The sequence below is a fragment of the Nycticebus coucang genome, chromosome 22 (assembly GCF_027406575.1).
Source record: "Nycticebus coucang isolate mNycCou1 chromosome 22, mNycCou1.pri, whole genome shotgun sequence".
Lineage (NCBI taxonomy): Eukaryota > Metazoa > Chordata > Mammalia > Primates > Lorisidae > Nycticebus > Nycticebus coucang.
This window is the reverse complement of record NC_069801.1, coordinates 33,773,129-33,799,006: the sequence shown is the minus strand read 5'-3', so window position 1 is coordinate 33,799,006 and position 25,878 is coordinate 33,773,129.

The window sequence follows — 25,878 nt, the reverse complement described above, 5'->3', positions numbered from 1 at the left end:
TTTATCGCCCTCGGTAGAGTGCTGTAGTATCACAGCTCACAGCAACCTCCAACTCCTGGACTTAGGCGATTCTCTTGCCTCAGCCTCCCTTGTAGCTGGACTATAGGTGCCACAACGCCCGGCTATTTTTTTGTTGTAGTTTGGCCGGGGCCGGGTTTGAACCCACCACCCTCAGTATATGGGGCTGGCACCCTACCCACTGAGCCACAGGCGCCACTCGATACTTTCTTTCTTTCTTTTTCTTTTTTTTTTTTTTCTTCAGACGGAGTCTCTATGTCTCTCTCGGTATAGTGCCATAGCGTCACAGCTCACAGCAACCTCAAACTCTTGGACGTAAGCGATTCTCTTCCCTCAGCCTCCCAAGTAGCTGGGACTCCGGGCGTCCGCCACAACGCGCAGCTATTTTTTGTTGCAGTTGTCATTGTTGTTTAGCTGGCCAAGTCGGATTCGAACCCGCCAGCCTTGGTGTATGTGGCTAGCGCCATAACCACTGTGCTACGGGCGCCGAGCCCGACCGACTATTTTTTTGTTATGTTTTGTTTTAGCAAGCCCAGGCTGGGTTCAAACCCAACCCTGGCGAATGTGGCCGGCGCCTTACCCACTGAGCTACAGGCGCCGTCCACTCAGACATTTTTATCAAGGCAGAAAAATAAAATTAGATTTCTTTCTTTTGAGACAGAGTCTCACTTTGTCGCCCTGAATAGAGCGCTATGGCATTGTAGCTCACAGCAACCTCAGACTCTTGGGCTCAAGTGATCAGCTTACCTAGCTGGGACTACAGACACCCGCCACAAGATCCGGCTATTTTCTGGCAGCGCCTGTGGCTCAGGGAGCAGGGCGCTGGCCCCATATGCCGAGGGTGGCGGGTTCAAACCCAGCCCCAGCCAAACTGCAACAAAAAAATAGCCGGGCGTTGTGGCGGGCGCCTGTAGTCCCAGCTGCTCGGTAGACTAAAATAAGAGAATCGCGTAAACCCAAGAGTTAGAGGTTGCTGTGAGCTGTGACGTCATAGCACTCAACCGAGGGCGGTACAGGGAGACTCTGTCTCTAAGAAAAATAATAATAATAATAAAGACTTGGCTATTTTGTTAGAGACAGGGTCTTGCATTTCTTCAGGCTGGTCTCCGTCTCGTGAGCTCAAGCGATGCACCAGCCTTGGCCTCCCAGAGTGCTAGGATTACAGGAGTGAACCCCCGTGCAGACCATGAAATTAGATTCCTACATCAAACCGTACGCCAAAACATTTTTCCAGAAAATGTAAAATAGCTGTATGAGATCAAAATAAAATTTCTTTTTTTTTTTTTTTTTATTGCTGGGGATTCATTGAGGGTACAATAAGCCAGGTTACACTGATTGCAATTGTTAGGTAAAGTCCCTCTCAAAATAAAATTTCTTAGGGCGGCGCCTGTGGCTCAGTGAGTAGGGCGCCGGCCCCATATGCCCAGGGTGGCGGGTTCAAACCCAGACCTGGCCAAACAGCAGCAACAACAACAACAAAAAAATAGCCGGGCGTTGTGGCGGGCGCCTGTAGTCCCAGCTGCTCCGGAGGCTGAGGCAAGAGAATCGTGTAAGCGCAAGAGTTAGAGGTTGCTGCGCGCAAGAGTTAGAGGTTGCTGTGAGCTGTGTGACGCTACGGCACTCTACCGAGGGCGGTACAGTGAGACTCGGTCTCTACAAAAAAAAGGAAAAAAAATTTCTTAAATAAGACCCAGAAAGCACAGATCATAAAGGAAAATATTGTTAGATTTGACTGCTTTAAATTGTGTTACTTCTGGGGGTTTTTTGTTTGTTTTGCTTTGTTCTGTTTTGAGACAGAGCCTCAAGCTGTCGCCCTGGGTAGAGTGCAGTGGCATTACAGCTCACAGCAACCTCCAACTCCTAAACTTAAGCCATTCTCCTGCCTCCACCTCCCAAGTAGCTGGGACTACAGGCGCCCGCTATTTTTTGGTCGCAGGTGTCACTGTTGTTTGGCGGGCTGGGCTGGATTCGAACCTGCTAGTTCAGGTGTATGTGGCTGGTGCCTTAGCCGCTTGAGCCACAGGCGCCTAGTCTGTTTATCAGTTTTTGAGGTAGTTTCACTTGTCTCGCCCTCAATAAAGTGCAGTGGCCCAATAGCTCATAGCAACTTCAAACTCTTGGCCACAAGGGATTCTCTTATCTCAGCTTCCCTAGAAGCTGGGACTACAGGCACCCGCCACAACTGCACCCAGCTTCTTTTAGAGATGGGGTTTTGCTCCTGCTTAGGCTGGTTTGAAACTCCCGAGCTCAACCATTCCACCAGATCAGGCCTCCCAGACTGCTAGGATTACGAGCATGCACCACTTCTCCTGGCCTTGTTACTTCTGTATTAACAAGTTTAAAAAGATGGCACACAAGGCCAAGTCAAAGGCAATAGTCACTATACATACAACCATATTTAGACTGGCATCCAAAACAGTACCTAAAATAGGCTCGGCGCCTATAGCACAGTGGTTAGGGCACCGGTCACATACACTGAGGTTGGCTGGTTTGAACCCGGCCCAGGCCAGCTAAACAACAATGACAACTGCAACAAAAAATAGCCGGGCATTGTGGCAAGAGCCACAATATACTACTGTATAACCAGTAGTCCCAGCTACTCTGGAGGCTGAGGCAAGAGAATTGTTTAAGTTTGAGGTTGCTGTGAGCTGTGAAGTCACAGCACTCTGCCAAGGGCGACATAATGAAACTCTCTTCAAAAAAAAAAAAAATCAGGGCGGCGCCTGTGGCTCAGTCGGTAAGGCGCCGGCCCCATACACCGAGGGCGGCAGGTTCAAACCCGGCCCCAGCTGAACTGCAACCAAAAAATAGCTGGGCATTGTGGCGGGCGCCTGTAGTCCCAGCTACTCAGGAGGCTGAGGCAAGAGAATCGCTTAAGCCCAGGAGTTGGAGGTTGCTGTGAGCTGTGTGATGCCATGGCACTCTACTGAGGGCCATAAAGTGAGATTCTGTCTCTACAAAAAAAAAAAAAAAATCAAAATCGAAAGGAAAAAGGCAAACAACACAATAGAAAAGTATAATAGATAATGGATATAAATGGATAATTCACCAAAAAATAAAACTGAATGGGGCTTGGCACCTGTGGCTCAAGCGGCTAAGGCACCAGCCACATACACCTGAGCTGGCAGGTTCGAATCCAGCCCAGGCCATCAAACAACAATGACAGCTGCAACCAAAAAATAGCTGGGCATTGTGGCGGGCATCTGTAGTCCCAGCTACTTTGGAGGTGGAGGCAGGAGAATCACTTCAGCCCAGGAGTTGGAGGTTGCTGTCAGCTGTGATGCCACAGCACTCTACCCAGGGCAACAGGTTAAGGCTCTGTCTCAGAAAAAGAAATAATAATAATAAAACTGAATAGCCAATAAACCAAGGGAAAAAGATTTCACTTCATGGTGGGGCCCATAGATCAGTGGGTAGGGGGCCAGCTGGTGGGTTCCAACCCAGCCTGGGGCAGCTAGAACAACAATGCCAACTGCAACCAAAAAATAGCTGGGCGTTATGGCAGCCGCCTGTAGTCCCAGGTACTTGAGAGGCTGAGGCAAGAGAATTGCTTAAGCCCAAAAGTTGGAGGTTGCTGTAAGCTGTCACTCCACGGCACTCTACCAGGGCGACAGCTTGAGAATATCTCAAAAAAAAAAAAATTGACTTTACTATAACTATCAAAGGAGAGGTAAAACAATGAGGTATAATTTCATATACATTAGATTGGCAGATATTTGAAATTAGTAGCATTTATTAGGATTTGAGAAAATAGAACTTACGTACTCTGATGGAAATATAAATTGGTACATCACTTAGGAGATGAATTTGTAGTATTTAATATAATTTAAGTGTGGGGCGGCACCTGTGGCTCAGTGAGTAGGGCGCAGGCCCCATATACCAAGGGTGGCTGGTTTAAACCCAGCCATAGCCAAACTGCAACCAAAAAATAGCTGGGCATTGTGGCGGGCACCTGTAGTCCCAGCTACACTCGGGAGGCTGAGGCAAGAGAATCACCTAAGCCCAAGAGCTGGAGGTTACTGTGAGCTGTAACGCCATGGCACTCTACCGAGGGTGACAAAGTGAGGTTTCTGTCTCTAAAAAAACATATATGTATATATATATGTATATAATTTAAGTGAACATGTCCATGACTCAGGAGTTCCTAACAATAATAATAACAGTCAATATTCATTGAGATTTAATAGCTATCAGGCAAAAATTTTTCTAAGTTCTTTACTCCTACTAATAATATCGTGAAAAGTTACTATTATTTACCTAATTTTGCAATTTAAGAAACTAGGGCACTGGGTGGTGCCTGTGGCTCAGTGAGTAGGGCACTGGCTCCAAAGGGTTGAGGGTTCGAACCCACTCCCGGCCAAATTGCAACAACAACAAAAAATAGCCGGGCATTGTGGTGGGCACCTGTAGTCCCAGCTACATTGGAGGCTGAGGCAAGAGAATCGCCTAAGCCCAAGAGCTGGAGGTTGCTGTGAGCTGGGATGTCACAGCACCCTACCGAGAGCGACAAAGTGAGACTCTGTCTCTAAACAAAAAAGAAAAGAAACGAAACTAGGACACAGGGAAGTTAACTAACTTGCCTGAAGTGACACAAATAGTAAGCGATGGGACCAGGAATTCAATCCCAGGTAGTCTGATTCCAGCATCTGACCTCTTAATTATTATGTTGCTTGTATGCATTGCAGTACTATTTGTAATTTAAAAATTTTGGAAACAACCTAAATGTTCAACAGTAGGAGATGGATAAACAAATGATGGCATATTCACACACTGAAATCTTGTATAACCAGCAAACAAATGAATTTAAATTGCATATATCTACATAACATTAAAAAAGCTACTTGGGTGTATGACTGTGGAGCTTCAGAGAGGGCAGGGCTAAAAATGTGGGGCCATCAATAGTTACATCCCTATTATCAGGCAAAAAAGAAGAAAGTCTCCCTTAACTTCACCACATCCTCCTCTAGCTTCCCTCCTACATTTTTGCTCCCTTTTATAGAAAAACGTTCCCAAGTTTTTGCCATAAAGCATGATAAAAAAATTGCAAACAGGGTGGCGCCTGTGGCTCAGTGAGTAGGGCATTGGCCCCATATACTGAGGGTGGAGGGTTCAAACCCAGCCCCGACCAAACTGCAACAAAAAAATAGCCAGGGGTTGTGGCAGGCACCTATAGTCCCAGCTACTTGGGAGGCCGAGGCAGGAGAATTGCTTGACCCTAGGAGTTGGAGGTTGCTGTGAGCTGTGATGCCACAGCATTCTACCCAGGGCAACAGCTGAAGGCTCTGTCTCAAAAAAAAAAAAAAAAAAAAACTCAGCCTTTAAGGCAAGGCTGTGTGGCTCACGCCTGTAATTCTAGCAGTCTGGGAGGCCAAGGTGGGCAGATTGCCTGAGTCAGGAGTTCAAGACCAACCTGGACAAGAATGAGATCCTGTCTCTAGAAATAGCCAGGCATTGTAGTGGGCGCCTGTAGTTCCAACTCCTCAAGAGGCTGAGGCAAGAGAATCACTTGAGCCCAAGAGTTTGAGGTTGAAGTGAGATATGACACCATGCACTCTACCCCAGGGAGACTGAATGAGACAATGTCATAAAAAAAAAAAATTAAGGGCGGCACCTGTGGCTCAGTCGGTAAGGCGCCGGCCCCATATACCGAGGGTGACGGGTTCAAACTCGGCCCTGGCCAAACTGCAACCAAAAAATAGCCGGGCGTTGTGGCGGGCGCCTGTAGTCCCAGCTACTCGGGAGGCTGAGGCAAGAGAATCGCTTAAGCCCAGGAGTTGGAGGTTGCTGTGAGCTGTGTGAGGCCATGGCACTCTACTGAGGACCATAAAGTGAGACTCTGTCTCTACAAAAAAAAAAAAAAAAAAGTGGCTCAGCACCTATGGCTAAGGCACCAGCCACATACACCTGAGCTGACGGGTTTGAATCTAGCCCAGGCCCGCCAAACAACAATGACGGCTCCGACCAAAAACAAATTAGCCAGGCATTGTGGCAGGTGCCTGTAGTCCCGGCCACTTGGGAAACGGAGGCAGGAGAATCACTTGAGCCCAGGAGTTGGAGGTTGCTGTGAGCTGTGATGTCACAGTACTCTACCCAAGGCAACAGCTTGAGGCTCTGTCTCAAAAAAAAAAAAAAAAGAAAGAAAGAAAATAAAGAAAAAAAAAAGAAAGAAAATAATTCTGTGGCTCAGTGAGAAGGGCATCGGCCCCATATACTGAGAGTGGCGTGTTCAAACCTGGCCACGCCAAACTGCAACAAAAAATAGCTGGACATTGTGGCGGGCGCCTGTGGTCCCAGCTACTCCGAGGGCTGAGGCAGGAGGATCGCTTAAGTCCAGGAGTTGGAGGTTGCTGGGAACTGTGATGCCATGGCACTCTACCCAGGGCAACAACTTAAGGCTCTTTCTCAAAAAAGCAAACAAACAGGGCGGCGCCTGTGGCTCAGCGAGTAGGGCGCCGGCCCCACATGCCGAGGGTGGCGGGTTCAAACCCAGCCCCGGTCAAACTGCAACAACAACAAAAAAATAGCCGGGCGTTGTGGCGGGAGCCTGTAGTCCCAGCTACTAGGGAGGCTGAGGCAAGAGAATCGCGGAAGCCCAGGAGTTCCAGGTTGCTGTGAGCCGTGTGATGCCACGGCACTCTACCCGAGGGCGGTACAGTGAGACTCTGTCTCTACAAAAAAAAAAAAAAAAAAAGCAAACAAACAAAATAAAAACTGTGTATGGCGGGCATCCTAGTCCCAGCTACTAGGCAGGCTGAGGCAGGAGGATCACTTGAACCCAGGAGTTTGAGATTACTGTCGGTGAAGCTGAAGCCAGGGCACTCTAGCACAGGCAGAGTGAGACTCTGTTTAAAGAAAAAGAAGAGATAAAATGGGGGAAAATAGAATGCAGAAAATGGAGTGGGAGACTACAAGGAGAAAACTCCTTGAAAAGGCAAAAGGAGATTCCATCCAGAATACAAAAAGGGGATTGGTTGTTTCATGAAAATAAAATCCCTGGACAGTATAAAAACACCAACCCTCAAGCTGAGAGTGAGCTGAGAAACCAAAGAATGACTCAGGCAAGACCAGCAAGATGAGTTAGGTGAGTTTATCAGAGGTTACTAAGGCCCTTGCTCCCGGGAAGCACAGGAAATTCTTCCATAGGAGCATCTTACCTGCAAAATCAGCATCCGGGCAGATGTGGAGTTGCCTTAACTTTCTTCCTAATGAGTCATACAAAGGTTTTTTTTCTTTTTTTTTTTTTGCAGTTTTTGGCCAGGGCTGGGTTTGAACCCGCCACCTCCAGTATATGGGGCTGGCGCTACTCCTTTGAGCCACAGGCGCCACCCAGAGTCATACAAAGTTTTTACTTTTTTTAGACATAGTCTCATTTTGTCACCCTTGGTAGAGGGCTGTAACGTCATAGCTCACAGCAACCTCAAACTCTTGGGCTCAAGTGATTCTCTTGTCAAGTAGCCTTGACTACAGACCCCCACCACAATGCCTGACTATTTTTAGAGACAAGTTCTTGCTCTGGCTCAGGCTGGTCTTAAAACTGTGAGCTCAGGCAATCCACCTGCCTCAGCCTCCCAGAGTGCTAGGATTTACAGGCTGTGAGCCACCCCTCTGGTCCCCAAAGTTTTTACATTGTATCTTTACTTGTTCACAGTGGAACACATCACCCAGGCACAGTACCCACGACATACATATGCTGTCATGCAACCCATGTTAACGATACTGTGATTTTCAACCAGGTGGGAATTTTAGCATTACAATGAACTAAAGGGCATTACAGGACAATCAAAGCAGTTCTAAAGCAGTTAGGGCCCGGGCGGCACCTGCGGCTCAGTCGGTAAGGCACCGGCCCCATATACCGAGGGTGGCGGGTTCAAACCTGGCCCCGGCTGAACTGCAACCAAAAAATAGCCGGGCCTTGTGGCGGGCATCTGTAGTCCCAGCTACTTGGAAGGCTGAGGCAAGAGAATCACTTAAGCCCAGGAGTTGGAGGTTGCTGTGAGCTGTGTGAGGCCACGGCACTCTACCTACCGAGGGCCATAAAGTGAGACTCTGTCTCTACAAAAAAAAAAAAAAAAGCAGTTAGGGCCCATCTGTGCTAGCCAATTCCAGGCTTTAAGAAAGTGAGCTCTGGGCACTTTTCCAGGGCCCAGGAGGTTCCTTGGTACCTGATTAATCTATTTTGTAACTATTACCCCATATACTGGAGGTGGTGGGTTCAGGTTAGCACTGGGTTTTTGATATGTGGTGGGAAATTTGCATTTTCCCCTCATTGGTTCAGGATAGAAATTTAAGACACATTTTTATTGCAACAGCAGAAATCTAGAGAGATTGGGTTGACAGAGGTATGGAAATTTGGTAGTGGAAATTTGGGAGACAATGTTTAAGTGCTTTTTTTCCCCCCACTAAGTATGAGATCAAGTCATTAGCTGAGGTGAAGAGGGAGGCAATGTTGGTCTTTTGAGAAGTAGAAACTTTGTTAGAGTTAATTCAGAATGAGAGAGGAAAGAATACATGCTGGATAAATGCAGGAAGCTTGCAGAACAGTGGAGTGGCATTCATACATTTCAATAAATACTCATTGACAATATACTATGTTTCTTGCAGTGTCCTAGGGGATGATAATACAGCATATGAATAAAATAAGTACTGAGTTTTGTATTCTTTCTTTCTAGTACAGGTAATTTAATTACAACTTGCTTTAATCACATTCCAGTTCTGTGGATGCTCCCAGTTCCCCTTGACTGAACCTGGGTATTTTTCGATATATCATCACTAAGATATTTACAAGTGATGATTTAGGGATGAACTACAAGAGGATCGGGGTAGTTAAATGTTAACAGTTCACCTATTCAGATTTTTTAAATTGGGGACTGCTACTATGGTCATGGTAATTTTTTCTCAATACAGGTACAAACCAAAAGGTTCTGGATTCAAGTTTCCAGTTTGAACACCAGCTCCAACTGCTTATTGGTTTGTATGCATTTAGATCATTTAATTTCTTTGAGCCTCAGGTTCCTCATCTTAAATGGGCATCAGAAGAGCATATTTGATATCTCATAGGAATAGGAATGTTGCATGTTCTAATGAGATGCATCCAAAGTGCCCAGAATAGAGTTGGATGTGGCGTCACAGCTCACAGCAACCTCAAACTCTTAATCCTAAGCGATTCTCTTGCCTCAGCCTCCCAGGTAGCTGGGACTATAGGCGCCCACCACAATGCTCGTCTTCTTTTTCTTTCTGTTCTTTTTTTTTTTAGAGACAGAGTCTTACTTCATGGCCCTCAGTAGAGTGCTATGGCATTACAGCTCATAGCGACCTCCAACTCCTGGGGTTAGGTGATTCTCTTGCCTCAGCCTCCCAAGTAGTTGGGACTACAGGCGCCCACCACAATGCCCGGCTATTTTTTTCTTGCAGTTTGGCCAGGGCCAGTTTTGAACCCAGCAACCCTTGGTATATGGGGTCAGTGCCCTACCAACTGAGCCACAGGCACTGCCCCCCGCCTTTTTTTTAGAGATGGGGTTCTTACTGTGGCTCAGGCTGGTCTTGAAATCCTGAGCTCAGGCAATCCACCCACCTCAGCCTCCCAGGGTGTTAGGATTACAGGTGTGAGCCACCATGCCCAACCCACCTTTATTGTAGATTTTCCACATCTTGCTGACTGTGGAAACCCTCTATTTTCACAGCTTTGTTCTCTGTAAATGAACAAATGATCAGAGGATAGAACCATATTGTGGATCATTAAAGGAGTTGATTAGGCTATAATTTCTAATTTCTTTTCTTTTCTTTCTTTTTTTTTTTTTGAGACAGAGTCTCATTATGTTGCCCTTCGTAGAGTGCTATGGTATCACAGCTCACAGCAACCTCAAACTCTTGGGCTTAAGTGATTCTCTTGCCTCAGCCTTCCAAGTAGCTGGGACTACAGGCGCCTGCCACAACGCCCAGCTATTATTATTATTATTATTATTTTATTATTTTTTTTTTTTTGTAGAAACAGAGTCTCACTGTACTGCCCTCGGGTAGAGTGCCGTGGCGTCACACGGCTCACAGCAACCTCTAACTCTTGGGCTTACGCGATTCTCTTGCCTCAGCCTCCCGAGCAGCTGGGACTACAGGCGCCCGCCACAACGCCCAGCTATATTATTATTTTTTTAAGAAACAGAGTCTCACTTTGTCACCCTCGATAGAGTGCTGTGGCATCACAGCTCACAGCAACATCCAACTCCTGGACTTAGGTGATTCTCCTGCCTCAGCCTCCCGAGTAGCTGGGACTACAGGCACCTGCCACAACGCCTGGCTGTTTTTTGTTGCAGTTTGCCCGGGGCCGGGTTCAAACCCGCCATCCTCGGTATATGGGGCAGGCACCCTACCCACTGAGCCACAGGCAACACCCATGTCCAGCTATTTTTTGTTGCAGTTGTCATTGTTGTTTAGCAGTCCAGGCCGGTGCGAACCCACCAGCCTCGGTGTAGGTGTATGTAGCTAGTGCCCTACTCACTGAGCTAAGGATGCCGAGCCTCTCATTTCTTTTTTCTTTCTTTCTTTCTTTCTTTCTTTCTTTCTTTCTTTCTTTCTTTCTTTCTTTCTTTCTTTCTTTCTTTCTTTCTTTCTTTCTTTCTTTCTTTCTTTCTTTCTTTCTTTCTTCTTTTTTTTTTTTTTTGAGGTAGGGTCTTACTCTATTGCCTTGCCTAGAGTGCAGTGGTGTCATAGCTCACTTCAAGCTTACATTCTCCTGGGCTCAAGCAACCCTCCAGCCTCAGTTTTCTGAGTAGTGGGGGCGACAGGCATGCACTATCATGACAGGGTAATCTTTCTATTTTTTTGTAGATGTGGAGTCTTTCTCTTCTTCAGCTGGTCTTGAAGGCTTGGCTGCTAGCAATTCCCCTGCTTTCGCCTTAGGCTAGAATTTCTGATCTGCAAGTTCAAGAATTTGATTCTTAGGGCGGCGCCTGTGGCTCAAGGAGTAGGGCACTGGTCCCATATGCCAGATGGTGGGTTCAAACCCAGCCCTGGCCAAAAACCACAAAAAAAAAAAAAAAAAAAAAAAGAATTTGATTCTATCATTTTACCTAGGTGGTGATTAAGACAAAAGAATCCAGTTTACTAGGTGAGGCCCAGTGGCTCACATCTGTAATCCTAGTACTCTGGGAGGCCTAGGCGGGTGGATTGGTTGAGCTCAGGAGTTCAAGACAAGCCTGAGCAAAAGTGAAACCCTGTCTTTACTAAAAATAGAAAACCTAGTCAGACATCATGGTGCAACCTGTAGTCCTAGTACTCAGGAGGCTGAGGCAAGAGGATTGCTCTACTCCACAAGTTTGAGGTTGCTGTGAACTATGATGCCAGAGCACTCTACCCAAGGGCAACAGAATGAGACTCTGTCTTAAAAAAAAAAAAAGACAAAAAACCCAATTTACTAATTTGCCCTTAGAAATATATAATAGCATTCCTATAGAAAAATTGGCTTGGGAAACAAAATTACCAGAAAGTTGCTTGGGGGGTGGAATTGGCATAAAGGGAGTGAGACAATCTTATTCTGTTGTTGTTTGAGACAGTCTCATCTGTCACCCTGGGTAGAGTGCCATGGCATCATCATAGTTTACAGCAACCTCAGTGTCATGGGCTCAAGTAATCATCTTGCCTCAGCTTCTGAATAGCTGGGACCTCAGCCTTCCAAGTAACTGGAACTATAGGCCCCCGCCACAATGCGCGGCTATTTTTCTGTTGCAGTTGTCATTGTTGCTTAGCTAGCCCGGTCTAGGTTGTAACCCACCAGTCACTGCATATGTGGCCGGCGCTGTAACCACTGTGCTATGGGTGCCGAGTCTAGTTTTCTATTTTTTTTTTTTTTTTTGAGACAGAACCTCAAGCTGTCGCCTTGGGTAGAGTGTTGTGGCATCATGGCTCACAGAAACCTCCAACTCCTGGGCTCAAGCGATTCTCTTGCCTCAGCCTCCCAAGTAGCTGGGAATACAGGCGCCCACCACAACGCCCAGCTATTTTTTGGTTGCAGCTGTCATTGTTGTTTGGCGGCTCGGGCTGGATTGGAACCCGCCAGCTCAGGTGTATGTTACTGGCGCCTTAACCACTTGAGCCACAGGCGCCGAGCCTAGTTTTCTATTAATAGAGATGGGAATCGGGTGGCGCCTGTGGCTTAGTCGGTAAGGCGCCGGCCCCATATACCGAGGGTGGCGGGTTCAAACCTGCCCCGGCTGAACTGCAACCAAAAAATAGCCGGGCGTTGTGGCAGGCGCCTATAGTCCCAGCTACTTGGGAGGCTGAGGCAAGAGAATTGCTTAAGCTCAGGAGTTGGAGGTTGCTGTGAGCTGTATGATGCCATGGCACTCTACCAAGGGCCATAAAGTGAGACTGTCTCTACAAAAAAAAAAAAAAATAGAGATGGGAATCTCGCTCTTGCTCTGGCTGGTCTTGAACTCCTGAGCTCGGGCAATCCACCCAGCTTGGCCAGCTTGGCCTCCCAGAGTGTTAGGATTACAAGTGTGACCCACCATGACCAGCCTTTTTTTTTTTTTTTTTGAGACAGAGCCTCAAGCTGTCACTCTGGATAGAGTGCTGTGGCATTGCAGCTCACAGCAACCTCCAAATCCTGGGCTTAAGCCATTCTCTTGCCTCAGCCTCCTAAGTAGCTGGGACTACAGGTGCCTGCCACAACACCCAGCTATTTTTTTGGTTGTAGTTGTCATTACTGTTTGGTAGGCCCAGGCTGGATTCGAAATCACCAGCTCTGGTGTGTGTGGCCAGTGCCTTAGCCACTTGAGCTACAGACGCCCAGCTTGAGTGAGACAATCTTAAATCACCATTGTTCCAACACCCACACTTCTCTCATAGTTATTTTCTATTATCTTTCTCTTTCCTCAATCTAGTCATGTTAGATTCCACATCCTATAATTTGTGCTCAGGAAATTCTCTTCCATCTTTACTATTACCCACTTCTACTTATCCATGTCTGGGGAATGAGAACATATAGAAAACATGACATAATGTCCTCTAAAGGTATTAGAAGAACTTGAAGGGTCAAAGTGAATGCCAGATGAGGGAGGAGTGTATAGGCTCTAGAATCTCATTTGGAATTATTGTCTCCCACTCCTAACACCACCAGGCTACCTCCTTTGGACTTGCTACTGTCACTTCACTCGGATCTCAGGAGCATTTTGGTTCTCTCCCAGGGGCTTCCACGTATGAAGGCTTTGTTGCTGCATTTTGATAAAGGGTCAAGGGGCCCAAAGAGAACCCCAAGAGGAGATGGAAATTCAAAAATCTCACAAATGTTCTTTCAGCCTTTCCCCTACTTCCAAAGGTTTCTCCTGGAGAATGCTGCTTTGTTCTGCCTTAGGGAGATTTTATATTTGTTGTATTTTAAGGATGGGGGTAATTCCTTCCCAGTACCACCACTCTTAGACAAGCCCCACTTTGATTGGACTATTGCAAGAGACAGACTTCCCTGCTTTTAGATCATTCTCTTACTCTTTGAGATTCATCTTCCTAAATTTAACACCATACTTTAAAATCATTCAATCCCTTCTTGATTCAAATAAGATGAAAATCTTCAGCTCGGCGCATGTGGCTCAAGCAGCTAAGGCGCCAGCCACATACAAGTGAGCTGGCGGGTTCAAATCCAGCCCAGGTCTGCCAAACAACAATGACGGCTCTAGGGCAGTGCCTGTGGCTCAAGGAGTAGGGCGCCGGTCCCAAAAGCCGGAGGTGGCAGGTCCCAACCTAGCCCCAGCCAAAAACCAAAAAAAAAAAAAAACACAAAAAAAACAATGACGGCTCTGACCAAAAAATAGCTGGGTGTTGTGGCGGGCACCTGTAGTCCCAGCTACTTGGGAGGCTGAGGCAAGAGACTTGCTTAAGCCCAAGAGTTTGAGATTGCTGTGAGTTGTGATGTCATGGCACTCTACCCAGGGCGACAGCTTGAGGCTCTGTCTTAAAAAAAAAAAAAAAAAAAAAGATGAAAATTTTCACCATGACTTTTAAATCCAGCCATCTTTCCTTATCATTTGCTATTCCTAAGAGCACCAGAGATCCCTGATTATTCTCCAAACATATTGTTACCCCTCCATATACATAATTCTCCTGCTATTGTGTTTGTTTAATTTGTCACCTCTTCCTGGAACTCACTTCAATTTGCACAAAATGGAATTAAGAGATAATATCATTTAGATGTGGCAGAGTGGCCCATTGTTACATTGGCCTTTCTTCAGCCCCTCAAACCCTAAACTTTTTGTCACTTCAAGGACTCGCTACAAGGTTCCCTTTACGGCCGGGCGTGGTGGCTCATAACTGTAGTCCCAGTGCTGTGGGAGGCCGAGGAGGGTGGATTGCCTGAGCTCAGAGGTTCGAGACCTGTATGAACAGCCATGAGCCAGAGTAAGACCCTGTCTCTACCAACATCAAAAGCAGCCGGATGTTGTGGTGGGCATCTGTAATCCCAGCTACTGGGGAGGCAAGGGGACAGAGCATCGCCAGAGGAAGAACATCTAAAAAAAGAAGAAAGAAAATGATGGTTGCTGTGAGCCGTGTGACGCCACGGCACTGTACCCGAGGGCGGTATAGTGAGACTCTGTCTCTACAAAAAAAAAAAAAAAAGAAAAGAAAATGAACAACAACAACAACAAAAAAAGTACTTCAAACGAAGAATGAACAAGCAAGCTGAAATTAAAAAAATAAAATAAATTTTAAAAAAAAAGGTTCTAGCCGGGCGTTGTGGCGGGCGCCTGTAGTCCCAGCTGCTCGGGAGGCTGAGGCAAGAGAATCGCGTAGGCCCGAGAGTTAGAGGTTGCTGTGAGCCGTGTGACGCCACGGCACTCTACCCGAGGGTGGTACAGTGAGACTCTGTCTCTACAAAAAAAAAAAAAAAAAAGGTTCCCTTTACTAGGAACATTCTTCACTTGTCCAGTTCCTTCTCAATCCTCAGGGTTCTTCCTTTAAAGCACGTCCCTTTATTATCTCTCTTCTATAACATCTTGTTCTTTTTTAATTTTTAATTTCAGTTTGCTTGTTCATTCTTCTTCGTTTGAAGTACTCTTTTTTTTTTTTTTTTGTCCATTTCCTTTCTTCTTTTTTTAAATGTTCTTCCTCTGGCGATGCTCTGTCCCATTGCCTCCCCAGTAGCTGGGATTACAGACGCCCACCACAACGTCTGGCTGTTTTTGATGTTAGTAGAGACGGGGTCTTACTCTGGCTCACTGCTGCTCATACTGGTCTCCAACCTCTGAGCTCAGGCAATTCACCCCCCTTGGCCTCCCACAGCGCTGGGACTATAGGCGTGAGCCACCACGCCCAGCCTCTTTTTTTTTTTAGAGACAGACTCTCACTTTGTCGCCCTTGGTAGAGTTCCGTAACTTCACAGCTCACAGCAACCTCCAGCTCCTGGGCTTAGGTGATTCTCCTGAGATTATTTGTGCCTGCCACAACTCACGACTATTTTTGTTGTTGTTGTTGCAGTTTGGCCGGGGCCAGGTTCGAATCTGCCACCCTCGGTATATAGGGCCGGCGCCCTACTCACTGTGCCACAGGCGCCACCCTTGCATCTTGTTCTTTTTTTCCTTCATAGCACTTACCAAAATCTATAATTATAAATTTAATTATTCATTTATTTTTTAATCCTGTGCTAGACTAGACTGTAAACTTGTAGACAGTGTTCATGTGTGTTTGCTCTCCAATCTATTTTTCAGTGCCTATCGCTTCTCAGCCTTTTGCCTAAGATCAAGTGTATTTTTTCAGTGCCTAGCACAGTGGTAGGCCTTCGTAAACATGAATATTTGCTGAATGCATAGATAATTGAATGAGTTATAATGCATAGGACTCATGGTCTGTGATCCACAAAATCCCCTATGTTCCCAATCACTTTGCTGCTGTAATAACTTAGACCTGGCACTCCCCAAAGAACACTGGTTCTTCCAAGTGGCATCCTTCTTATTTGCTTCATAGACGCATGCCTGGCACAGAGTGGGTGTTCTGTGTCAATTTTTTTTGGGGGGGAGGTATTCTCACTTTGCCACCCTTGGTAGAGTGCCATGGTGTCATCATTGCTCACAGCAACCTCAAACTCTTGGGCTCAAGTGATCCTCTTGCCTCAGCTTCTGAGTTGTTGGGACTACAGGTACCCACCATAGTGCCTAGCCATTTTTATTTATTTATTTATTTATTTTTTATTTATTTTTTTTTTTGTAGAGACAGAGTCTCACTTTATGGCCCTGGGTAGAGTGCCATGGCCTCACACAGCTCACAGCAACCTCCAACTCCTGGGCTTAAGCGATTCTCTTGCCTCAGCCTCCCGAGTAGCTGGGACTACAGGCGCCCGCCACAACGCCCGGCTATTTTTTGGTTGCAGTTTGGCCGGGGCCGGGTTTGAACCCGCCACCCTCGGTATATGGGGCCGGCGCCTTACCGACTGAGCCACAGGCGCCGCCCTATTTATTTATTTTTTGTAGAGACCGAGTCTCACTGTACCGCCCTCAGGTAGAGTGCCGTGGCGTCACACGGCTCACAGCAACCTCTTAACTCTTGGGCTTACGCGATTCTCTTGCCTCAGCCTCCCGAGCAGCTGGGACTACAGGCGCCCGCCACAACACCCGGCTATTTTTTGGTTGCAGTTTGCCGGGGCCGGGTTTGAACCCGCCACCCTCGGCATATGGGGCTGGCGCCCTACTCACTGAGCCACATGCGCCGCCCTATTTATTTTTATTTTTTTAGACAGAGTCTCAACCTTTCGCCCTGGGTAGAGTGCCATGGTGTCATAGCTCAGCAACTTCAAACTCTTGGGCTTAAGCAATTCTCTTGCCTCAGCCTCCCAAGCAGCTGGGACTACAGGCACCCGCCACAACACCCGGCTATTTTTTGGTTGTAGTTGTCATAGTTGTTTGGCAGGCCCAGGCTGGATTTGAACCCGCCAGCTCTGGTATATGTGGCTGGCGCCTTAGCAGCTGAGCTACAAGCGCTGAGCTCCAGCCATTTTTAGAGACAGTCTCGCTCTTGGCTCAGGCTGGTTTTGAACTCCTCAGCCCAAACAATCCACCCATTTTGACCTCCCGAAGGGCTAAGATCACAGGCTGTGAGCCACTGCCTAGTTTTAATTACTCTTTATTGACTGTGTCCCTTCCCTCAGTCTAATAAATGTGTTTGAGTCCACACAAAGAAAAGAAGTCATTGCTCTGGAGTCCAAGTCAGGCAGGAGTGAATCCTAGCCCCGCTGCTGACTAGCTGGTGATCTTAACCAAGGTTGTTATTATTATTATTATTATTTTAACTTCTCTGAGGCTCAGGGTTAGTGTTTATGTAGAATTTTAACTGGCACTGAGCTGTAATATCTTGGTAGGTTGACCCAGGGAGTTGGTTCACACTGCCCCCTAGAGGACATTTGTTTCTGAGCGACAGACTCGGAACCCCAGGAGCATTTTTTTTTTCTTTGTAGAGACAGAGTCTCACCTTATCGCCCTCGGTAGAGTGCCGTGGCCTCACACAGCTCACAGCAACCTCCAACTCCTGGGCTTAAGCGATTCTCTTGCCTCAGCCTCCCGAGTAGCTGGGACTACAAGCGCCCGCCACAACGCCCGGCTATTTTTTGGTTGCAGTTTGGCTGGGGCCGGGTTTGAACCCGCCACCCTCGGTATATGGGGCCGGCGCCTTACCGACTGAGCCACAGGCGCTGCCCCATCCCCAGGAGCATTTGAGGATCTTTGTGAGCTGAGACACACTGGAGAGAGAGGGCTCCAGATCAGCCCAGTCAGGGTTGACTCCAACAGTAGGCCACAGGTACAAAGTTCACAAGTCTAGACTAGAGCAGCACATACATTGACAAGGTCAGCAATTCTTGAGCAGCAGAGTAACAGTGGGAGTAAAATTATTTCTGAGAATTGGAACTTTCCAAACTTTCTGGTTGAAAGTTTGCCTTTAGTGTTACTTAAGGATGCGATGGGTTGTCAAGAGCTTGCATATTCAGAATATTGCTACATGTGTGCTACATTTGTGTTAACCGCAGGTGAAGTCAGGGTTATTTCCAAGTTACACGTAAAATGAAGTTACATGTAAAAAGTAGCTACCTTTCAAAGTTGTTTTGAGGATCCAATGAGAAAACAGATTCATGGAAAGCCCTAATATGTTGCCCGATTACATGATAATTGCTCAATAAACAGCAACTGAAGGCTGGGTTCCTTGGCTCAAGCCTGTAATCCTAGCACTCTAGGAGGCCGAGGAGGGTGAGCAACAGCCTGAGCAACAGCAAGACCCCGTCTCTCTCTTTCTCTCTCTCTCTTTTTTTTTTTTATTATAGAGACAGAGTCTCACTTTGTCACCCTCAGTAGAGTGCTGTGGCATCACAGCTAACAGCAACCTCCAGCTCTTGGGCTTAGGCAATTCTCTTGCCTCAGCCTCCCGAGTAGCTGGGACTACAGGCGCCCACCACAACGTCCGGCTATTTTTTTGTTGCAGTTTGGCTGGGTCTGGGTTTGAACCCGCCACTCTCGGTATATGGGGCCAGCACTCTACTCACTGAGCCACAGGTGCCGCCCAGACCCCGTCTCTTAAAAAAAAAAAAGAAAAGAAGGGCGGCGCCTGTGGCTCAGTCGATAGGGCACCGACCGAGGGTGGCGGGTTCAAACCCGCCCCGGCTGAACTGCAACCAAAAAATAGCTGGGCGTTGTGGCGCCTGTAGTCCCAGCTACTCGGGAGGCTGAGGCAAGAGAATCGCTTAAGCCAGGAGTTGGAGGTTGCTGTGAGCTGTGTGATGCCATGGCACTTTACCGAGGGCCATAAAGTGAGACTCTGTCTCTACAAAAAAAAAAGGAAAAGAAAAGAGGCTCCGCGCCTGTGGCTCAAGCGGCTAAGGCGCCAGCCATGTACACCTGAGCTGCGGGTTCGAATCCAGCCCGGGCCCGCCAAACAACAATGACGGCTGCAACCAAAAAATAGCCAGGCGTTGTGGCGGGTGCCTGTGGTCCCAGCTACTTGGGAGGCAGAGACAGGAGACTCGCTTGAACCCAAGAGTTTGAGGTTGCTGTGAGCTGTGATGCCACAGCACTCTACCCAGGCCAACAGCTTGAGGCTCTGTCTCAAAAAAAAAAAAAGAAAGAAAGAAAAAAAAGAAAAATTAGCTGGTAGTCCCATCTACTCAGGAGGCTGAGGCAAGAGGATTGCTTAAGCCCAGGAATTTGAGGTTGCTGTGAGGTAGGACGCCATGGGACTATACCCAAGGCGATAGAGTGAGACTCTGTCAAACAAACAAACAAACACTGCTATGATCATTGCAAATAACTCTCCACTTTTCTTTCTTTTACTATGTGGCAAATTTATTCTCTAATAGTAGAGAGTCAGAAAAACATGGGTTAGAGCAAGAATATATTGAAACTATACACTTTTTGGTAGGCAATTCTTTGCTGTTTTGGTTTAATAATAAAATATTCTGGGTGGCGCCTGTGGCTCAACGGAGTAGGGCACCGGCCCCATATGCCGGAAGTGGTGGGTTCAAACGCCCCGGCCAAAAACTGCAAAAAAAAATTCTGTTGATAAATTAAACTTATATAGCTAAATATATTTAAAATTCATTAATAGATGACAATGTGATTATTAAAGGGTTGCCAGTGGCCAAGGGTGAGGGTGGGGTCAAAATTGATTGAGAAGGGCAAATGGAACCTTTTGGGGGTGAAAGAAATATTCTGTGTCTTGGGAGGTGCCTGTGGCTCAAAGGAGTAGGGCACTGGCCCCATATACTGGAGGTGGTGGGTTCAAACCCAGCCCCGGCCAGAAACTGCAAAAAAGAAATGTTCTGTGTCTCAATTACGGTCATGATTACATGGCTATATATATTTATCAAACTGTATACTCAGTGTTTCACTGTATGTAATTATACGTCAATAGAAATGATTTCTTAAATTCTAGTACTTTTGTGGGTTTTATTTATTTATTTATTTAGAGACAGAGCCTCAAGCTGTCGCCCTGGGTAGAGTGCCATGGCATCACAGCTCACACAACCTCCAAATCCTGGGCTTAAGTGAGTCTCCTGCCTCTGCCTCCCAAGTAGCTGGGACTACAGGCGCCCACCAAAACGCCTGGATGTTTTTTGGTTGCAGCCATCACTGTTGTTTGGCGGGCCCTGGGATGGATTGGAACCCACCAGCTCAGGTGTATGTGGCTGGCGCCTTAGCCGCTTGAGCCACAGGGGCTGAGCCTTTTGTGGGTTTTATTATGTTAATTTTTTTTAATTTTTTTATTATTTTTTTTTTTTTGTAGAGACAGAGTCTCACTTTATGGCCCTCGGTAGAGTGCCATGGCATCACACAGCTCACAGCAACCTCCAACTCCTGGGCTTAAGCGATTCTCTTGCCTCAGCCTCCCGAGTAGCTGAGACTACAGACGCCCGCCACAATGCCCGGCTATTTTTTGGTTGCAGTTTGGCCGGGGCCGGGTTTGAACCCGTCACCCTCGGTATATGGGGCCGGCGCCTTACGGACTGAGCCACAGGGGCCGCCCTATGTTAATTAATTTTATTTAAATTTATTTAATAATTAAATTTGAAAATTGTTTTTGTTATTCATTAACTTATGCACATTAACTAATTTATGGGCTCAGTGTCTATAGCACAGTGGTTACAGTGCCAGCCACATACACCAAGGCTGGCGGGTTCTAACCTAGCCTGGGCCAGCTAAACAATGACAACTGCAAAATAAATAAATAATTTAATGAATTTTAATTTAATTTTATATGATCTGTAATAGCAATGACAATGAATCAGTGGGGAAAAAGGAGGGGAGAAAGAAAGAGAGAGAAAGAGAGAGAGAGAGAGAGAGAGGAAACACCTGGATTGTGACTCTAACCTGGCCACAGTGCTGGGTTCTTTTTTTATCTTTTTTTTTTTTTTTTTTGTAGAGACAGTCTCACTTTATGGCCCTCGGTAGAGTGCCATGGCATCACACAGCTCACAGCAACCTCCAACTCTTGGGCTTAAGCGATTCTCTTGCCTCAGCCTCCTGAGTAGCTGGGACTACAGGCGCCTGCCACAACGCTTTTTGTGTGTGTGTGTGTGTGTGGTTTTTGGCCAGAGCTGGGTTTGAACCTGCCACCTCTGGCATATGGGACCGGCGCCCTACTCCTTGAGCCACAGGCGCCGCCCGGGTTCTATTTTTTTTTTTTTTTTTTTTTGGTGCTGGGTTCTTGAAATACAAATTGAAACTGAAATAAATATGGTCCTTGACCTCAAGCAGCAGCTTACTGTCAGGTAAAAGAGACAAACAAACAGATAATTTGCCTTTTTTTTTTTCTTTGCAGTTTTTGGCTGGGGCTGGGTTTGAACCTGCCACCTCTGCCATATGGGGCTGGGGCCCTACTCCTTTGAGCTACAAGCACCACCTGATAATTTGTCCTTTAACAAATTAAGTATACACACACACACACACACACATATTTTGATACAGAGTCTTGCTCTGTTGCCCAGGCTAGAGTGTTGTGTTATGGGGTCAGACTTGCTCACAGCAACCTCAGATTCCTGTATTCAAGCAGGAACACTGTCTGGATATCCTTTTATTTTTGAGACAGAGACTCATTATTTTGCCCTTGGTAGAGTGCTGTGGTGTCACAGCTCACAGCAACCTCAAACTCTTGGGCTTAAGTGATTCTCTTGCCTCAGCCTCCCAAGTAGCTGGGACTATAGGCACCGGCCACAACGCCTGGCTATTTTTTTTGTTGCAGTTTGGACAGGGCCTGGTTTGAACCCGCCACCCTCGATATATGGGGCCAGCACCCTACCCACTGAGCCACAGGCGCCAACCCTTCCAAACTCGTTTATACCTTTTTTTCCCCTTTAGTTCAATGCCAGCTACATAGTTATGGCTACGGCTGTTAGAAACCAGGGTATTGTTATTAGTTATGGAGTCTTTTATTTTGCTTTTGTTTTTCAAGTTTATTTTAGCTCAGTGTAAAGTTTGTTCTTATCTTTAGAGGAGGAGTTCTTCTGCAGCTGCCTATGGCTTTCTCAGGATCACTAAGAAGTATAAGATTTATTTTTCCTTCCTCAATACCATACATTTTTTCTTTTTGAGACAAAGTCTCTTTTGCTTGGGATAGAGTGCAGTGGCATCATAGCTCACTGCAATCTCAAACTCCTGGGCTCAAGATATTCACTTGCCTCGGCCTCCCAGAACACTTAGATTATAAGGGTAAGTCACTGCACCTGGCCACCCCGTCTTTTTTTTTTTTTACGAGATGGGGTTCTTAGGGACAAATCGCAGGTGCAGGCCAACAGTTTAATACCTTCACCACAGAAGGGGAGCAAACTCAAGGAGGCCAATGAGCATCCATGAACATCTAGTACGTAGCCCACAACAGCAGGAAACTTGAGGTTAGAGAATTTTCCAGGCTGCAGCATGCACAGAACCAGGAAATCATAACCCTTTTTTTCCCACTTAGTCTCATTGCACGGTAAAAATTATACCCACCGCGGCCCTGGCCAAAACTACAAAAAAAAAAAAAAATTACACCCACTAGTGCCAAGACAGTTTACAATTACCATGGCAGGCTCAGCGCCCAAAGCACAGTGGTTACAGGGCCAGCCACATATACCAAGGGAGGTGGGTTCGAACCTGGCCTGGGCCAGCTAAACATCAGCTAAACAACTGCAACAACAACAAAAAAAGGGGCCAGCTGGGAGTCGTGGCAGGTGCCTGTAGTCCCAGCTACTTGGGAGGCTGAGGCAAGAGAATCACTTAAGCCCAAGGGTTTGAGGTTGCTGTGAGCTGTGATGCCACATCACTCTACCAAAGGTGACATAGTGAGATTCTGTCTCAAAACAAAACATACAATTACCATGGAAACTTCTGGACCCTGTAAGGTTAGAAATAGGGAGGACCCTGATTTCCAAGAAATCCCAAGCTCTTTCTAAGAAAAATAAAAAATATTCTTCCATATTCTTTATTTATTCCTCATCCCTGGCTCATATCTAACTTAGTACCTACTCTAACAATGTAACAATAAGAATGTGAGCTAGGAACAGTGGCTCAAGCCTGTGGTCCCAGCTTCCAGGGATGTTGAGATGAGAGAACTGAATCTGGAAGTTCAAGACTGGCCTGGACAATATAGTGAGACCCTATCAGGAATGGTGTGGAGTTCCCTGGTCCTTGGTTCCCAGAGCCAAAGGGAATGTAAAGATAAATTAGGGGTGAGTTAAGACCCCAATGCCTTCTCCACTTGTGGAGATGGAGACCTAGGTCTCCTTTGGGATGTACTTCCACTTCATTTTTCTGCCTTTGTAATAAAGACTACTTGTGTGGGCTGGTTGCAGTGGCTCATGCCTGTAATCCTAGCACTCTGGGAGGCTGGAGGGGTGGATCACCTGAGCTCAAGAGTATGAAACTAGGGTGGTGCCTGTGGCTCAAAGGAGTAGGGCACCGGCTCCATATACTGGAGGTGGTGGGTTCAAATCCAGCCCCAGCCAAAAACTGCAAAAAAAAAGGGTACAAACCTAGCCTGAGCAAGAGCAAGACCCCCATCTATACTAAAAATAGAAAAACTTAGCTGGGCATTGTGGCAGGCTCCTGTAGTTCTAGCTACTCAGGAGGCTGAGGCAAGAGAATCATCTAAGCCCAAAAGTTTGAGGTTGCTGTGAGCTGTGACACCACAGCACTCTACTGAGGGCGATAAAGTGAGACTCTGTCTTTGAAAAAAAAAAAAAATGAAGGCTCAGCACCTGTGGGTCAAGCAGCTAAGGCACCAGCCACATACACCTGAGCTGGCGGGTTTGAATCCAGCCCAGGCCCACCAAACGACAACGACAGCTGCAACCAAAAAATAGCTGGGCATTGTGGCAGGCGCCTGTAGTCCCAGCTACTTGGGAGGCGGAGGCAAGAGATTCGCTTGAGCCCAGGAATCAGAGGTTGCTGTGAGCTGTGATGCCACAGCACTGTACCCAAGGTGACAGCTTGAGGCTCTGTCTCGAAAAAAAAAAAAAGGAAAAACTAGCCGAGTATTGTGGCAGGCACCTGTAATCTCAGCTACTGGGGAGGCTGAGGCAAGAGGATTGCCTGAGCCCAAGAAACTGAGATTACTGTGAAGTATGACATCACCGCACTTTACCCAGGGTAACTAAGTGAGACTGCTTGTGTGACTCACCTATGCGCATCTGTGTTTGATCTGTCACTGAGTTGGTATCAGACTTCATTCTTTGTCTCTGGAAATCAAGGACCAGGAAACTCTAAGCCATTCCAGATAGGGTCTCCCTATATTGTCCAGGCCAGTCTTGAACTTCTAGACTCAGTTCTCTTGTCTCAACATCCCTGGAAGCTGGGACTACAGGCTTGAGCCACTGCTCCTGGCTCACATTCTTATTATTACATTGTTAGGTACTAAGGTATGAACAAGGGATGAGGAAACAGAAAAGTTTTAGCTGGCTCAAACAGCCCTTGAATAGTCTGGAGGAGAAGAGAAGAGCCATTAATTTCCCAGCATCACACAGGTGCAAAGTGACCTTCCCCCCATTATATATGAGTAAGAATAGAATGAACATTCACTGCCCTGCTTTATTTGACGTCAACAAATACAAACAGCAACATTCAGGTTCTGTCCAGTTGTTCCTTTCAAGCCTGCCCACTCTTTTCTTTTATTTTTTTTTTTGTTTTTTTTGGCCAGGGCTGGGTTTGAACCCACCACCTCCGGCATATGGGACCCGCGCCCTACTCCTTGAGCCATAGGCGCCGCCCATGCCCACTCTTTTCTTGAGAGTTGAACTTCGGTTCTGCACAAGCGTTTCCTAAGCTTGTCTGCTTTCACTCAATAAACTTGCCACCGGGTGGCGCCTGTAGCTCAAAGGAATAGGGCACTGGCCCCATATACCCGAGGTGGTGGGTTCAAACCCAGTCCCGGCCAAAAACTACAAAAACAAACAAATAAAAAACTTGCCACCGGGCGGCACCTGTGGCTCAGTCGGTAAGGCACCGGCCCCATATGCCGAGGGTGGCGGGTTCAAACCCGGTCCCAGCCAAACTGCAACCAAAAAATAGCCGGGCGTTGTGGCGGGCGCCTGTAGTCCCAGCTACTTGGGAGGCTGAGGCAAGAGAATCGCTTAAGCCCAGGAGTTGGAGGTTGCTATGAGCTGTGTGAGGCCACGGCACTCTACCGAGGGCCATAAAGTGAGACTCTGTCTCTACAAAAAAAAAAAAAAAAAAAAAAAACTTGCCACCATAGCTTGGTTGTGTGCACATCCTGAAATTCCTGTCTGGGACATTAGCAAGAACCTTTATGCTGGTGACTGTCGTAAGCCAGGGTGGGAAAGGGGAACGAACCAGAGTGGAATTGGTGGGTACTGAGAAAAATACAGCACAAGAGAATACACAGAGACGAAAGATTGGATCGGGTGGTCTGATTGAGCTGATGGCTGCAGCTAGCCCCAAAGCACAAAATCAGCTTAATTTTATAGTATCTGTACAAGGCTGTCCAGGGGGAAGTAGCATAGACAATATGGGGATATAACATAAATAAAAGACATATTTTTGGTCTTACAGTACAATTGGAAAATGTAAATGACTTTAATAAAGACAAATCATCTTGTTAATGATTTCTACTCAACTTTGTTAACATATGACAAGAAGGAAGAAGGGAAAGATCACAAGGATCTCTGCATAGTTCTTAAAAATTATCGGGCGGCGCCTGTGGCTCAGTTGGTAAGGCGCCGGCCCCATATACCGAGGGTGGCGGGTTCAAGCCCGGCCTCGGCTGAACTGCAACAACAACAACAACAACAACAAAAAATAGCCGGGCGTTGTGGTGGGCGCCTGTAGTCCCAGCTACTCGGGAGGCTGAGGCAAGAGAATCGCTTAAGCCCAGGAGTTGGAGGTTGCTGTGAGCTGGGTGATGCCACGGCAC